Source organism: Microcaecilia unicolor, chromosome 13, assembly GCF_901765095.1.
Source record: "Microcaecilia unicolor chromosome 13, aMicUni1.1, whole genome shotgun sequence".
In the NCBI taxonomy this organism is placed as follows: Eukaryota; Metazoa; Chordata; class Amphibia; order Gymnophiona; family Siphonopidae; genus Microcaecilia; species Microcaecilia unicolor.
The window spans coordinates 82,269,479-82,283,971 of NC_044043.1; positions in this window are offsets into that span (position 1 = coordinate 82,269,479).

Here is a 14,493-nt window from a genome sequence, read left to right on the forward strand (position 1 = left end):
GTAATACGGGTTTCCCCGCCCCTCCACCGGGACGTTTTGCAAGGACATCCTAAGCAAAACTTGGGTGTCCCTTTCGATTATGCCCCTCCATGTCATCCAGAACCTTCCTTATTGATAGACCACTTCCCAAGCTGAGCAACTGTGTATTAGGGAAGGGCAACCAAAAAATAATTGTGTTGCGTTGTTTCTCATTTTGTTTACTCCGTGACAAAAAAATGACTGAAGTAGCCTCCACTTCTGCTAGAATGCTAATCCAGGCCGTGCCATGTTCAACTTTGTTACTCAAGAACCAAAACCCAGTCTACCTTCCCACTACCGAGATTTGCAATAATCCTCACAGCTAACAAAGCCCAGGATCTTTGTCCCAGAGCATAAATGGAGAGTGTCTGAACTGATTGCTGCGTTCTTGTGTACCTTATGATCTTTCCTATCCATTTATTGAGTTCCTTTCATGCTTTAAAATGTATTTTATACATTGTAAACCACCTTGACATGCCTGCATTCTAGGCGGTATATGAAACCTGAATAAACAATAACATTTTAGTGTACACTATCTTGAAAAAGTGTGCCTTATTTGGAAACAGTGCACACTCTTTCTGAATGAGTGCACACTCTTTTCCATTAGCTTGCGCCTATGTACAGTGGTTTGCAAATGTACAATGGGCACTATCAGGAAAACAGTGCATCCTTTTCCAAATAGGACACATGCTTTCAAAAGAGTAGACATTCTGGTGTCCTTTTACTAAGGAGCGCTGAAAATGGCCTGCTGTAGTGTAAACATGTGTTTTGGACGTGCACAGAATTATTTTTCAGCGCACCTACAAAAAAATATCTTTTTTGTTGAAAACGGATGTGCGGCAAAATGAAAATTGCCGTGCGTCCATTTTGGGTCTGAGACCTTACCGCCAGCCATTGACCTAGCGGTAAAGAATCCGGGCGGTAATGACCTACGCATATCAAAATGCTACTTGGCACGCGTCCGTTACGCGCACCCAAAAATAACAAATATTTTCCAGACGCGCATACTGGACGTGCGCCAAAAATGAAATTACCGCAAGAGCCACATGGTAGTCGGGCGGTAACTCCATTTTGGCATGCGTTGGGCACGCGTAGTAAAAGGGCCCCCATTATTGGCAAACAAATAACCATGAATTTTTGTGTGTTTTTCTAATTGTTTTTGGGTTTTAACAACATGGGAAATGTCGTTAACATTTTCCAGGTCACTGCAATCGACAGCCCATCCCTGTGACCGGGTGTATCATGTTATTACCCTAAAGCTGACTCTGATGAGAGTCATATATAAAAGAAGACATGAATAGAATTATTTTCCAGTGCATGGTTTCTTTTAAACCAGAACGGCAATAAATCTTTGGACTTCTGACTCTGCTGAGACAGCGTTTGACAGATTGTATGATTTGCTGGCATCAGTGAGATGAGGCTCCCAACACAAATCCTTAAAAGCAGAATGCATAAGGCAGGTATGTTAATGACATAGCCGAGAGATGTACATGCCAGCAAAAGACGGACAGCATAGGGTTCCCAGAAGAAACAGTGCCTGGAATGATATTTTTTTTTAAATGGTGCACAGTGGAAAAACATGGCATGATGCCATAAAGAAGAGAGTGAACCTAGCACCATAAGTGTCCAAGGCTGCAAATCAGATAAGCTGTGACTATCTAGTCAAGTACAAACATTAGTAGGAAAATTAAATTATAGGCAGAAAACTTGGAAACACGACTATTAAGATGAGAATTGCATTACACTGAAAATCTTTCCTGACAATGGCTCAGCTCAGATTTATTACGGCTTTTCCCACAAAGATATAAGAACCAATGTTGTTTTCGTTTGCTTTGTTTGGGGTTTTATTTTAATTGTTTGCAAATTAGTAACTACACCTAATTTAAACATATTTTTTTAAATCTCTATTTCTCTTGAAGTTCTTATAGTGTTGACTTGCTTCGTGTAGTGCATAGAACTTGCTTGAATTCCACCGCTGGTAATCTATAACTAATATATTTATAATTATTACTGATATAAGAAAATATTTTAATTACAAATATTCTCTCTAGCTAGATAGATAGATGTAGAATTCAGAGTTTTCAAAATTACTAAAGGGGTTCTTTTACTAAGCTGTGGTCAGCACTACCCACGGGTTTACTGAAGCTTACAATAGTTTACTGTGGGTGTCTGCGCTACCCGTGCGCTAAAAGATCTCTCTGTATAAAAGGCAACACCAACGTTCTATGAAGCCTCCAGACGGAAGTGTGAAGGGGGAGAGATATCCGGTTTCCCCATGAGTGTCTGCCCCGCCCTCTCTGTAACACAAACAGTCAGTGAAGGAAAACAGCAGAGCAGGAAATCAAATCGCTGGCTCTGTAACAGTGAAGGACTCAGAGGGGGGAGGGGAGAGAGGGCAGAGGGCAGGGACACACACACTCCCACATGCACACAGAAGAAAACATTGCTAGCCCCCCGTTTCATTTGCATCAGAAACGGGGCTTTTTTACTAGTATTTTATAATTTTTCTGGGAGGGGGCCTGTTGGGGGCAGAGGCGTGTCTGCACTAATCAGTTAGCACATCTACATTACTTTGTGCTGATTAATATAGGATTACCATGCGAGCCCTTACTACCTATAAAATGAGGGGCAGTAAGGGAAAGGGAAATGGGACTTGATATACTGCCTTTCTGAGGTTTTTGCAACTACATTCAAAGCGGTTTACATATATTCAGGTACTTATTTTGTACCAGGGGCAATGGAGGGTTAAGTGACTTGCCCAGAGTCACAAGGAGCTGCAGTGGGAATTGAACTCAGTTCCCCAGGATCAAAGTCCGCTGCACTAATCACTAGGCTACTCCTCCACTCATTCCACCAATAAGAGCCAACCTCATCAGTGATGTAACAATGGCTTGATTGCCCGATACTTGGCTCACTTCTGATATTGTGATGTCATAAGGGAAAGGGGGAAAGGGAAATGGGACTTGATATACTGCCTTTCTGAGGTTTTTGCAACTACATTCAAAGCGGTTTACATATATTCGGGTACTTATTTTGTACCAGGGGCAATGGAGGGTTAAGTGACTTGCCCAGAGTCACAAGGAGCTGCAGTGGGAATCAAACCCAGTTCCCCAGGATCAAAGTCCACTGCACTAACCACTAGGCTACTCCTCCACTCATTCTACCAATAAGAGCTAACCTCATCAGTGATGTCACAATGGCTTCACTGCCCAATACTTGGCTCACTTCTGATATTGTGATGTCATAAGGGAAAGGGGGAAAGGGAAATGGGACTTGATATACTGCCTTTCTGAGGTTTTTGCAACTACATTCAAAGCGGTTTACATATATTCGGGTACTTATTTTGTACCAGGGGCAATGGAGGGTTAAGTGACTTGCCCAGAGTCACAAGGAGCTGCAGTGGGAATCGAACTCAGTTCCCCAAGATCAAAGTCCACTGCACTAACCACTAGGCTACTCCTCCACTAACAACATTCCATGTAGAAGCCTGCCCTTGCAAATCAGCAATGCGGCTGCGCAGGCTTCTGTTTCTGTGAGTCTGATGTCCAGCACATACATGCAGGACGTCCAACTCATAGAAACAGATGCCCGCGCGGCCGCGTTGCTGATCTGCAAGGGCAGGCTTCTACATGCAATGTTGCTAGTGGAATAGCAACATTCCATGTAGAATCTCAAATAGTAGCAACAGAATCTCAAACAGTAGCCAACATTCCATGTAGAATCTTAGATAGTAGCACCAGAATCTCAATAGTAGCAAGATTCCATGTAGAATCTCAAATAGGGAAATGGGACTTGATATACCACCTTTCTGAGGTTTTTGCAGCTGCATTCAAAGCGGTTTACATATATTTAGGTACTTATTTTGTACCAGGGGTAATGGAGGGTTAAGTGACTTGCCCAGAGTCACAAGGAGCTTCAGTGGGAATCGAACTCAGTTTCCCAGGATCAAAGTCCACTGCACTAACCACTAGGTTACTCCTCCACTACAATAAGGGAGAGTGGACTCCCGAATTACACAGACATAGATAATAAAAAGCTTATAAAATATTTAAAGTTTTGAAAACAACCACAAATGATCTTTCTGGCCCATAAGAAATTCCTATCCTGCTAGCCCTGTCCCCTTCCTACAGAGATCTTTATTCCTCACTGTGGAGGTAGTTATCTCCTGTGTTGGCCATTACTGCTTCTGCTGCCAGCTAAGAGACACTTGAGAGAGGAAGATCCAGACACCTAGGTTCAATAGTCAAGCCTTACAGTTTTTCTAGGGAACACCTTTGCTCTCTCTCTATTAACTTTCCATATGGGACTTTCCCCTTCCTCCAGCTTAAGCAGAGAGCACCTTAACTCTCTCCTTGTTAGCTTTCTCTGAGGACTTTTCTCTTCCTTTCTCTCTAGTTCCCTGTCAGAACAACTATTTTAACCTCTTCACTCTAATAGGCTGTACTGCTGTTAATTACTTCCAGCTGTGCAAGGTGCTGGCTGATACTCTTTTCTCTAAGGCTTTCTTGACTCAGCAATCCTGAGCAGGAAGTCTCATTGCCTTCTGGGACATGTAGTTCTCACAGACTTAAAGAACCTTTCCTGCCATGTCATTGGATTCTAAGGTGAGTAATATTTCATTATGCTTGATCCTTCCTTACTGTCCTGGCAAGCAGGGCCTGCTTGATTGTCACAATATATAGCCTACTTTCTGGGACTTGCTCATGTCCGCACATATAAGTAGATGAAAAAATGTGGTTAACAGGATCTTCTTGGACCTTTTTAACACTGCAGAAAATTTGGCTTGGAAAAAATAATAAACATATAAATTGCTACAGTCAGACACATAGGCATAATAGCCTCATAAGCCATCTTCTCTTCAGAAAGTAGACCCAAAAAGAAACCATAAAGTCTTTTCCAGTGCAACCTATACCAAGACTATAGGGCAGTAAACCTTACCTCAATGATTAGAAAAGTAATTTTTTTTTGTTACATTTGTACCCTGCGCTTTCCCACTCATGGCAGGCTCAATGCGGCTTACATGGGGCAATGGAGGGTTAAGTGACTTGCCCAGAGTCACAAGGAGCTGCCTGTGCCTGAAGTGGGAATCCAGCTCAGTTCCTCAGTTCCCCAGGACCAAAGTCCACCACCCTAACCACTAGGCCTTCAGATTCTGCTGAAGGAAAGGACTGTCACCACTCTAGAATTCAATGGGTTGCAAGATCTGAGAGAACATGGTTTTACAAAAGAAAATTAGGCCAAACAAATCTGATTGATTTCTCTTACTGAACAGTCAGTGATGGGATTGATCCCAAGATGGTGAACTGGATTACAAATTGGTTCACTGCAGGAGTGTAGCCAGCCCTCCATTTTTGGGGGTGCCAAGGGATGGATTGTGGGGGGGGGCAACACATTCCTCTCCCCCCTCCCTCCTGTGGGTGTGCAAACTAACCATATCTTTGCTGGTGGGGATGCCGAGGACCCGCTAATCAAATACAGTGCTTCCTCTCCCCTCCTTCTCAGCTGCTTCCTTCCTGCAGATGTCGGCAGCACCGGGATTTCTCACCACTGGTTCATTGGCAGATGACAGGGGGTGGTGGTAAATGGAATTCACTCAGAAGGTAAGAAGGTGACTTGCCTTAGAAGTCAGTCATGAGACTGATTCTGTTCAATATCTCTGAGCAATATTGCCAAAGTAATAGAAGGAAAACTTTGCCTTTTTGCAGATGATGTGAAGATTTGCAACAGAGTGGACACCCCAGAGGGAGTGCATAGCATGAGGAGTGATCTACAAAAATTAGAAGCATAGGCTAATGCTTGGCCGTTAAGCTTTACTGTGAAGAAATGCAAAGTTATGCATTTTGGGAGTTGAAATCCAAAGAAACTGTATTGCAATAAGAGAGAGGCTGATATGCATGAACCAGGAGAAGGACCATAGGATGATAGTGACCGAGGATCTCAAGCTTCAGAAACAATATGACACAGCAGTGGCCAAAACCAAAAGGATGCTAGTTGCATAGACAGAGGCATAACCATCAGAATTATAAAAGTCATTGCTTTCTATGAGTAGATTGAGCTTTCAACAAGTAATTCATTTCCTGACCCATACTGCAGGACACATCTTGGATTTCTCTTCCTACATACATCTCTGTTTTGTGCTAATATGTTGTTGGAATTAAGGGGTCCTTCTACTAAGGTGTGTTTTCGGCGAGCCTGCAAAAATTGCCTTTTTAAATTTTTGACGAAAATGGATGTGCAGCAAAATCAAAATTAGCGCGTGTCCATTTTGGGTCTGAGACCTTACTACCAGCCATTGACCTAGCAGTAAAGTCTCACGCGGTAACCAAGCAGTAATGACCTACACATGTCAAATGCCACTTGCTGCGTGTCCGATACACACATCCAAAAATAATTATTTTTCGGACGCGTATCAAACGTACGCCAAAAATAAAATTACTGCAAGAGCTGTGCAGTAGCTGGGTGGTAATTCCAATTTGGCGCATGTTGGGCATGCATAGACGCTTACACAGCTTAGTAAAAGGGCCCCTAAGATTGTGAGAAATTCAGTTATGAAACTCCTAGATAAGAACTATCCGCCCAATATTCAAAAGGATTTAACTGGGCAGGATAGGCTCCTGCCCAGTTAAATCCACTCTGGCCACCAAATTGCTATCTGTACCCTGATTCACAAGATTATTCATGGAGATGCTCCGGTCTATATGTCAAATCTCATAGATCTACCACCCAGGAACTCTAAAAAATCATCTCGTACACTCTTGAATCTCCACTTCCCCAGCTACAAAGGACTAAAATATAAACTGAAAGGTGTGAAATAAGGGAGATGGACTCAGTAGGAAGAAGACACCTACAGCTGACATGGAGTAAATTTTGGGACACGTTGCAACCCGCCGCAAGAAGTCAACTCATTAATGCCTAGTGTAACCTGTCAATGGACTAAAATAAATTAATGATTTGGGGGGGGGAGATGGGGGGGTGGATGGGGGCAAGGGAGGGGGGAATTGTTTGTTTAGAGGGCGGTGGGAGTCTGCTTTTTGGGTGAGGGGATTGGGGGTTTAAAAAAGGAAAAGTTATCGACTACTACAGGAAGGCTGGATGATCCTTATTGCATTTGTAGTTACGTTTTACTTTCCCGATGCATCCAGCTTCTCCTACATAGGTACGCAGCTATGGAATGCACTACCAACTGCTTTGAAAAAAATGCACGACCTACTTAACTTTCTGAAATCCTTGAAGACCTACCTCTTTAATAAAATATACCATAACGATCCATCATTTGAACATTAGTGCATTGCCGTGTTTACCTGCTCTTCCGAGATACATGATGCATAGTATATACATGATGCTTTTATATACTATGCTTCCCATATTCTTATGAAATTATAACTGTATATGCCATTCTGTCGTGGTGACCCCACGACGGAGCAATGTAAGCCACATTGAGCCTGCAAATGTGTGGGAAAATGTGGGATACAAATGCAATAAATAAATAAATAAATAAAATATTCAGCGGCACTTAGGGGCCTTTTCACTAAGCTGTGTAGGTGCCTACATGCGCCCAATGCATGCCAATTTGGAACTACCACCCGGCTACCGCGCGACCTGGGCGGTAATTTCATTTTGTATGCGCATCCAGAAGGCGCGCCAGAACTTTTCTGGTGCGCGGCGCTAACTGGGTGGTAATCGGCATTGTACATGTGCTGACAATTATCGCCCAGTTAACACATGAGACCTTATCGCTAAGTCAATGGGTGGTGGTAAGGTCTCAGGCCCAAAATGGACATGCACCAATTTTCATTTTGCCACACGTCCATTTTCAACCCAAAAAAAAGGCCTTTTTTGGAGGTATGCTGAAAAATGAATCTTTGAGTGTCCAATACATGCGTCTACACCAAAGCAAGCCACTTTTTGGCGCACCTTAGTAAAATGACGCCTTAGCCAGATAGTGATGCGATGGTGTGTGGGTGGAGCTTGGGCGGAGCCTGGTAGGAGCCAAGGCTTAACCAATTAGCGGTCAAACTTTTACGGGGTCCTGGCTGAATATCACCGGGACCTGCATAAGACCCAGGAGCCAGTGCAGTTGCAGTTAACACAGATATTCAGTCCTGGTGTCTGGATATGGCCTGGGACTGAATATTCGGGCAAATTCTGCCCACGGAGGTCACAGGCTGAATATCAACCAGATAAGTATTTACAGGGCTTCTTTTGTGGGGGTACTAAGTACCGGCACCTTTTCCATTATCTGCAAAAATTGACCTATGGACTCCAAGTTTTAATGAAAGAGTTCAGGCTCTACACACCAATTCTGCCTTATCATAGATTCTGTGACTGGTTGCAGAGGGCCTGGCTATTATAGGGTGGGTCCCTCAGTGATCACCCCACCCCAAAAGGTGGCCCTGGCATTTGAGTACCGGCACCTTTTTCAGTAGCAAAAACGCACTGAGTATTTTTCAACTGAGGATGTAGCTGATTCAGTTGTTCTGAAGGTTGCCATTTTAAGGCGAATAAGTAGTGGAGCTTCTTTTTCTGCCATGCCTTCCCATTGGAACTCAACTGACTAGGAATCTTCATCACTAGCCACCCTCCAAGATCTGACTGTTGTGTTGCCACCAAGACGTGACTGTTGTGTCACCACAACTTGTATCTCACAGACGTTCTTTACTTGATCTTTGTTGTTTGGTTAATCAGGACTTTGAGAGATTCTATGGCCTCACGTCTTGCGAGCACTGTTAATAGTTTGTTATCATCTATCATCTATTTTTCTTAATTCATTGATATGTGGTGGCTTAGTTGATGTTAACGAAAGCTGCTTTGAGCACAACCTGCATTGTCAATTATCATCCTGTTTCTAAGCTGCCATAATTAACTAAACTCATTGACAAATTTGTTTTGTGGCAACTGAATGATTTTTTTTTAGAGGAACATCTGTCGTCGGATTCTGGTCAGAGTAATTTTTGCCCGGTTCATAGTACTGAAATACTGATGTTCTTGGTGATTGATTTTTTTTTCCCACTACCATTCCAGTGAACCAAAACATAATTGCCCAGTCTGAAGCCTGCTGTGAAGACAGAAGAGATTTTTTCATGTGATTTTTCTACTGTTGAGGTATTTCAAGATTTGTTGGGAGCCAGCGTTAGCTGTGTTTCCTGCTGGCGGTTATTTCTTTGGATTTTGCTCACACAGTTTTCAGTAGTAGCTCAAGGTGAGTTACATTCAGGGTATTTCCCTGTCTCTGGATGGCTCACAATCTAATTTTGTACCTGAGGCAATGGAGGGTTAAGTGACTTGCCCAAGATCACAAAGAGCAGCATTGGGATTTGAACTGGCCACCTCTGGATTGCAAGACCGGTGCTCTAACCACTAGGCCACTCCTCCACTATAGCAACATTCCATGTAGAATCTCAAATAGTAGCAACATTCTATGTAAAATCTCAGATCGTAGCAACAGAATCTCAAATAATTTATTTGGATTTTGCTCACACCTTTTTCAGTAGTAGCTCAAGGTGAGTTACATTCAGGTACTCTGGATATTTCTCTGTCCCAGGAGGGCTCACAATCTAAGTTTGTACCCGAGGCAATGGAGGGTTAAGTGACTTGCCCAAGATCACAAGGAGCAGCAGTGGGATTTGGAACTGGCCACCTCTGGATTGCAAGACCGGTGCTCTAACCACTAGGCCACTCCTCCACTACAGCAACATTCTATGTAAAATCTCAGATCGTAGCAACAGAATCTCAAATAATTTATTTGGATTTTGCTCACACAGTTTTCAGTAGTAGCTCAAGGTGAGTTACATTCAGGGACACTGGGTATTTCCCTGTCTCTGGATGGCTCACAATCGAATTTTGTACCTGAGGCAATGGAGGGTTAAGTGACTTGCCCAAGATCACAAGGAGCAGCAGTGGGATCTGAACTGGCCATCTTTGGATGTCAAGACCAGTGCTCTAACCACTAGGCTATTAACTGCTGATGCAGGCTTAATGGCCGAGTAAAAACAAAAAAAGGTGGGAATATAAAAGCCAGGCTATCCAAAGATTGGAACCAAACTGAAATTAAAATTTTCTCGATTCAGATATTTTATCATAAGACTCCTGATGAAGGCCTATCCGGCCGAAACACAACGTTGTGTCGAGTCAATATTTATGTGTAATTGTTTTATTAATATTTGTTTGAAAATTATTAAACGCTGGTTATTTTAATTTCAGTTTGGTTCCAATCTTTGGATAGCCTGGCTTTTATATCCCCACCTTTTTTTTGTTTTTACTTTTATGCCTCGCGGGATCTATTGGGTTCTCCACTTTTGTGGATTCTCTCTAGGCTTAATGGCCGAAACATGGCCTGTGTCGAGTCTTGGATATTAACACATTTTGGAACTTTTGAGTAATATCTTGTGATTTCCTTGTCTCCTTCACTGTGTTTGCATGCCTTTGATGATTGTGAAGCTTTGTTCTTCTTTGTTTAACATTTATCCATAACCTCTTGCTGCCTTATTGAGAACCCATGGTTATCATTTATGGATACACACTGACAATATTCAGATCTCCCAGCCCTTAAATAGATTTTCTGATGCCTCCATTCAGTTGTCAGACTGTTTTTTCACCTATGACTGGCTGATAACTTCCTGGTTTTGAATTTACACAAAACTGATTTACAGTGGATTCCTTATAAAACCATCCCTTCCTAATTTCTCTTCATTATTTGTTGAGAATATTTCCTTTTCAACAGTGAATATGATTAAGAGCCTGGGTTTGAAAGTGGAATTTCAATTCCAGTTTCAGAATCAAGTTTGGACTGCTATTGTAAGTTTCGTATATTGCATAAACTGAAGTATTTTCTGTCACTTGTGGATGTTTGTTGTATACAGTCTCTGGTCCTTCCAGATCTAGATTACTGTAATTCATTTTCTCTGGGCATACTGCTTATATTGTGCAGACACTCCAAATTATGCAAAGTTCTGCAGCACAATTAACAGGCTGCTCTGGGTGGAGCCACATACTTGAATATATAGTCAATCCCTACATAGGAATATGGAATACTCAGAAAGGAATTCCACACTCAAGAATTCAATAATATATTGGAAAAGAAGGAAAAACTAAAAGGAGAATTCGGTATGGGCTCACTATATGGCTCTATACATCATCAATACTCCTTACAATGAAACCCTTCAATTTATTATTTTAATGCATTGTATACAAAAAATATTTTATCCAAACAAGTGTGAAAAATCTGAGGGGTCTTTTTACAAAGGCGCGCTGAAAAATGGCCTGCAGTAGTGTAGGTGCGGGTTTGGGGCGCACACAGAATCATTTTTAGCGCACCTGTAAAAAGGGCCTTTTTTTCTGCCAAAAATAGACGTGCGGCAAAATTTTGGGTCTGAGACCTTACCATCAGCCACTGACCTAGCGCTAAAGACTCAAGCGGTAACCGGGCGGTAATGACCTATGCGCGCGAAATGCCACTTGGCACGCGTCCGTTACGCGCTCCTGAAAATAAAAAATATTTTTCAGATGCGCGTATCGGACGTGCGCCAAAAATGAAATTACCGCAAGAGCCATGTGGTAGTCGGGTGGTAACTCCATTTTGGCGCATGTTGGGCGCGCACATAGATGCTTACATGGCTTAGTAAAATGATGTCATAATTATATCATGATGTGCAAAGAATATTTATCACACTATATATTTGTTACATGATTATTTTATAGCTCTATTTGTGAGCTGGGTATGACATTTGAGGCTGGCATAGAGGCTGGAAAAATGTTTTTAATTTTTTTGGGGTGGGAGGGGGTTGGTGACCACTGGGGGAGTAAGGGGAGGTCATCCCCGATTCCCTCCGGTGGTCAACTGGTCAGTTCGGGCACCTTTTCGAGGCTTGGTGGTGAAAAAAATGGACCAAGTAAAGTCGGCCAAATGCTCGTCAGGGATGCCCTTCTTTTTTTCATTATCGGCCGAGGACGCCCATCTCTTAAGCATGCCCCCATCCCGCCTTTGGTATGTTACTGACACGCCCCCGGGAACTTTGGTCATCTCCGTGATGGAAAGCAGTTGAGGATGCCAAAAATCGGCTTTCTATCTTTAAACAAATATACAAGAAATGGGTTAGAGAGTTGTTAAACATTAAATCACTGAGATATCGAGGATGTTTTGCTTGTCATTACCCTACAGCTGTAAAAAAATTAACGTGTGTGTACTTACGCATCCAGTTTTTCGTACATAAGCACACAACTGTGGAACGCACTACCAAGAGCCTTAAAAACAACATACGACCACCTAAACTTCCGGAAACCACTAAAGACCAACCTGTTTAAAAAGGCATACCCCGCAGATACCCCGCAGATCCAACTTAAATGCTTGATCTCTGCTACACAAAATAGTAAAGTACATAATTGACATAACACAACTCTTCCGCTGACTGTTCCACACAAACTTTATCTTACCACACCATCACTCTGTATTTGTTCACACGGGAGTCTGCGAACGCCTCTCCGGTACTATGTAAGCCACATTGAGCCTGCAAATAGGTGGGGAAATGTGGGGTACAAATGTAACAAATAATAAATACCATTTTGTAGGCTATAAGGGCTCACGCTCTCTTCCTGCACTAATCAGTTAGGGGCCATTTTACTAAAGAGTTGCCGCATGACAACCGCAACTACCACCGGCCCAACGCGGGTGTCAGTGCTAATTCCACCCCCAGTGTGTGCCATTTCCAGCACTACCAGAAATATTTAAAAAAATATATTTTCACAGTAGTTCCACCCCCAGCATGTGCCATTTCTGGTGGTAGCAGAAATACAGTAATACCTCGGTTTTCGTTGACTTCGGTTATCGTTGGTTTCGGTTTTCGTCGATTTTTTCCGTGAAAAATTTGTCTCGGATTTCGTCGACATGCCCGCACGTGGCCTCGCTGCTAATTTTGCGAAAACAAAGGGCGACCCACGCGTTCTCCTACTCAGTGTGGCATTGTTTCTCGTTGTATGAGCATCACTCCGCTCGTCTACCCAAACAATTCTATTGGATTTACATTGATTCATATGGAAATAATTGCCTCGGTTTTCGTCGGATTCAGATTTCACCGATTATTTTCGGATGGATTATTGACGAAAACCGAGGTATCACTGTATTGAGAAAATATTTTCGAAGGGGATTACTGAGCAGTGTCGTGCGCTGCCCAGTTACCACCAGGTTAGTGCGAGAGCCCTTACCACCACCTCAATGTGTGGTGGTAAGTGCTTCCACTCCCCCCCCCCCCCAAAAAAAAATGGCTACGCAGCAACTGTGAACTTACCACACGGCCATTTCATTTTTGGTTATTTTCACTCACCGAGGTAAAAGGGGCCCTGGCGTGTGGCAAGCGCAACTTAGGGCCCCTTAGTGCGCAGAAATACCCTATCCTCACCCACAGACATGCCCCTCAGAAAAAAATATGAAATATTTTTAACATTTGGCACTCACCACAGTAGGCCTGAGCGCATCGTGCAGTACACCATTTTAAGCTGCATTAGGTGTGCGTCGATGCTTACTGCAACTTAGTAAAAGGGCCTCTTAGCTTGGTGAGCTACTGACAGATATAGATATTCCAAAAAGGCCATCGTGCTCCATGTTTTCCCTTTTCTCAAAGACTAGTTAACTCAGGGCTGGTAGTAGACATGCAAGGGCCGAAGGTAGAAATTAATGAGGCGGCTCCTGGTTGTCACTCCGCAACTCCAGCTCTGAGTCAACTACAAGGGGAGTTGTAGATGTAACCAGAATCGCGTCGGACTGAGCCCCAATAAACCACACACAGCACCTGCAGAATGACTAATGCTGGAAGGCTAAAGTGTGAAACTGTGCATTTGTGCTACCGAGAGGGAGCAACACATTGTCACGTGACTGGTGGCATTACAAATCAGCTCTCGTTCATGAATGTTCATTGCTCTTGCACAGCTGTAATGCCAACAACATGAGGTGCTCTGCTCCCTTAGTTTTCAAATAACTGCTTGATAGAGATCTGTTGTTAACTTTCAATTTTTGGAAGTGTATGCAGAGCACTTACCACTACTACTACTACTCATCATTTCTATAGCGCTATTGTTCCTTTCATTTTCTATTGTTCTTTAATTTTTTCATGTATTTTTTTAATATAATTTTTACATTTGTGCAACATATTTTATGCTGCAGATGCCTGGTGTGAGTGATGCACCCATCAATTGATGCACTTCTGCATATTGGCCGAATGGTCAGTTTTTGATGAATAAGAATACGAAGAATAGGTACAGTAGGTACTAGAGTTGGTAACAATCCCACCTCATAAGTAACAGGCTAGCCTAGCCCTGATTTTAACTCACCACACACATAGAATTGTAGACCTGCTTTCATAAAGACAAGCAGTACTACAGCTCCATGCATGTAATGCGACCACAACCAGGACTGGATCCACCTGTTCCTTATGACAATAAAAGTCCTGGTAACCCTACTGACACCTAAGTGGGAAAAGGTCAAAT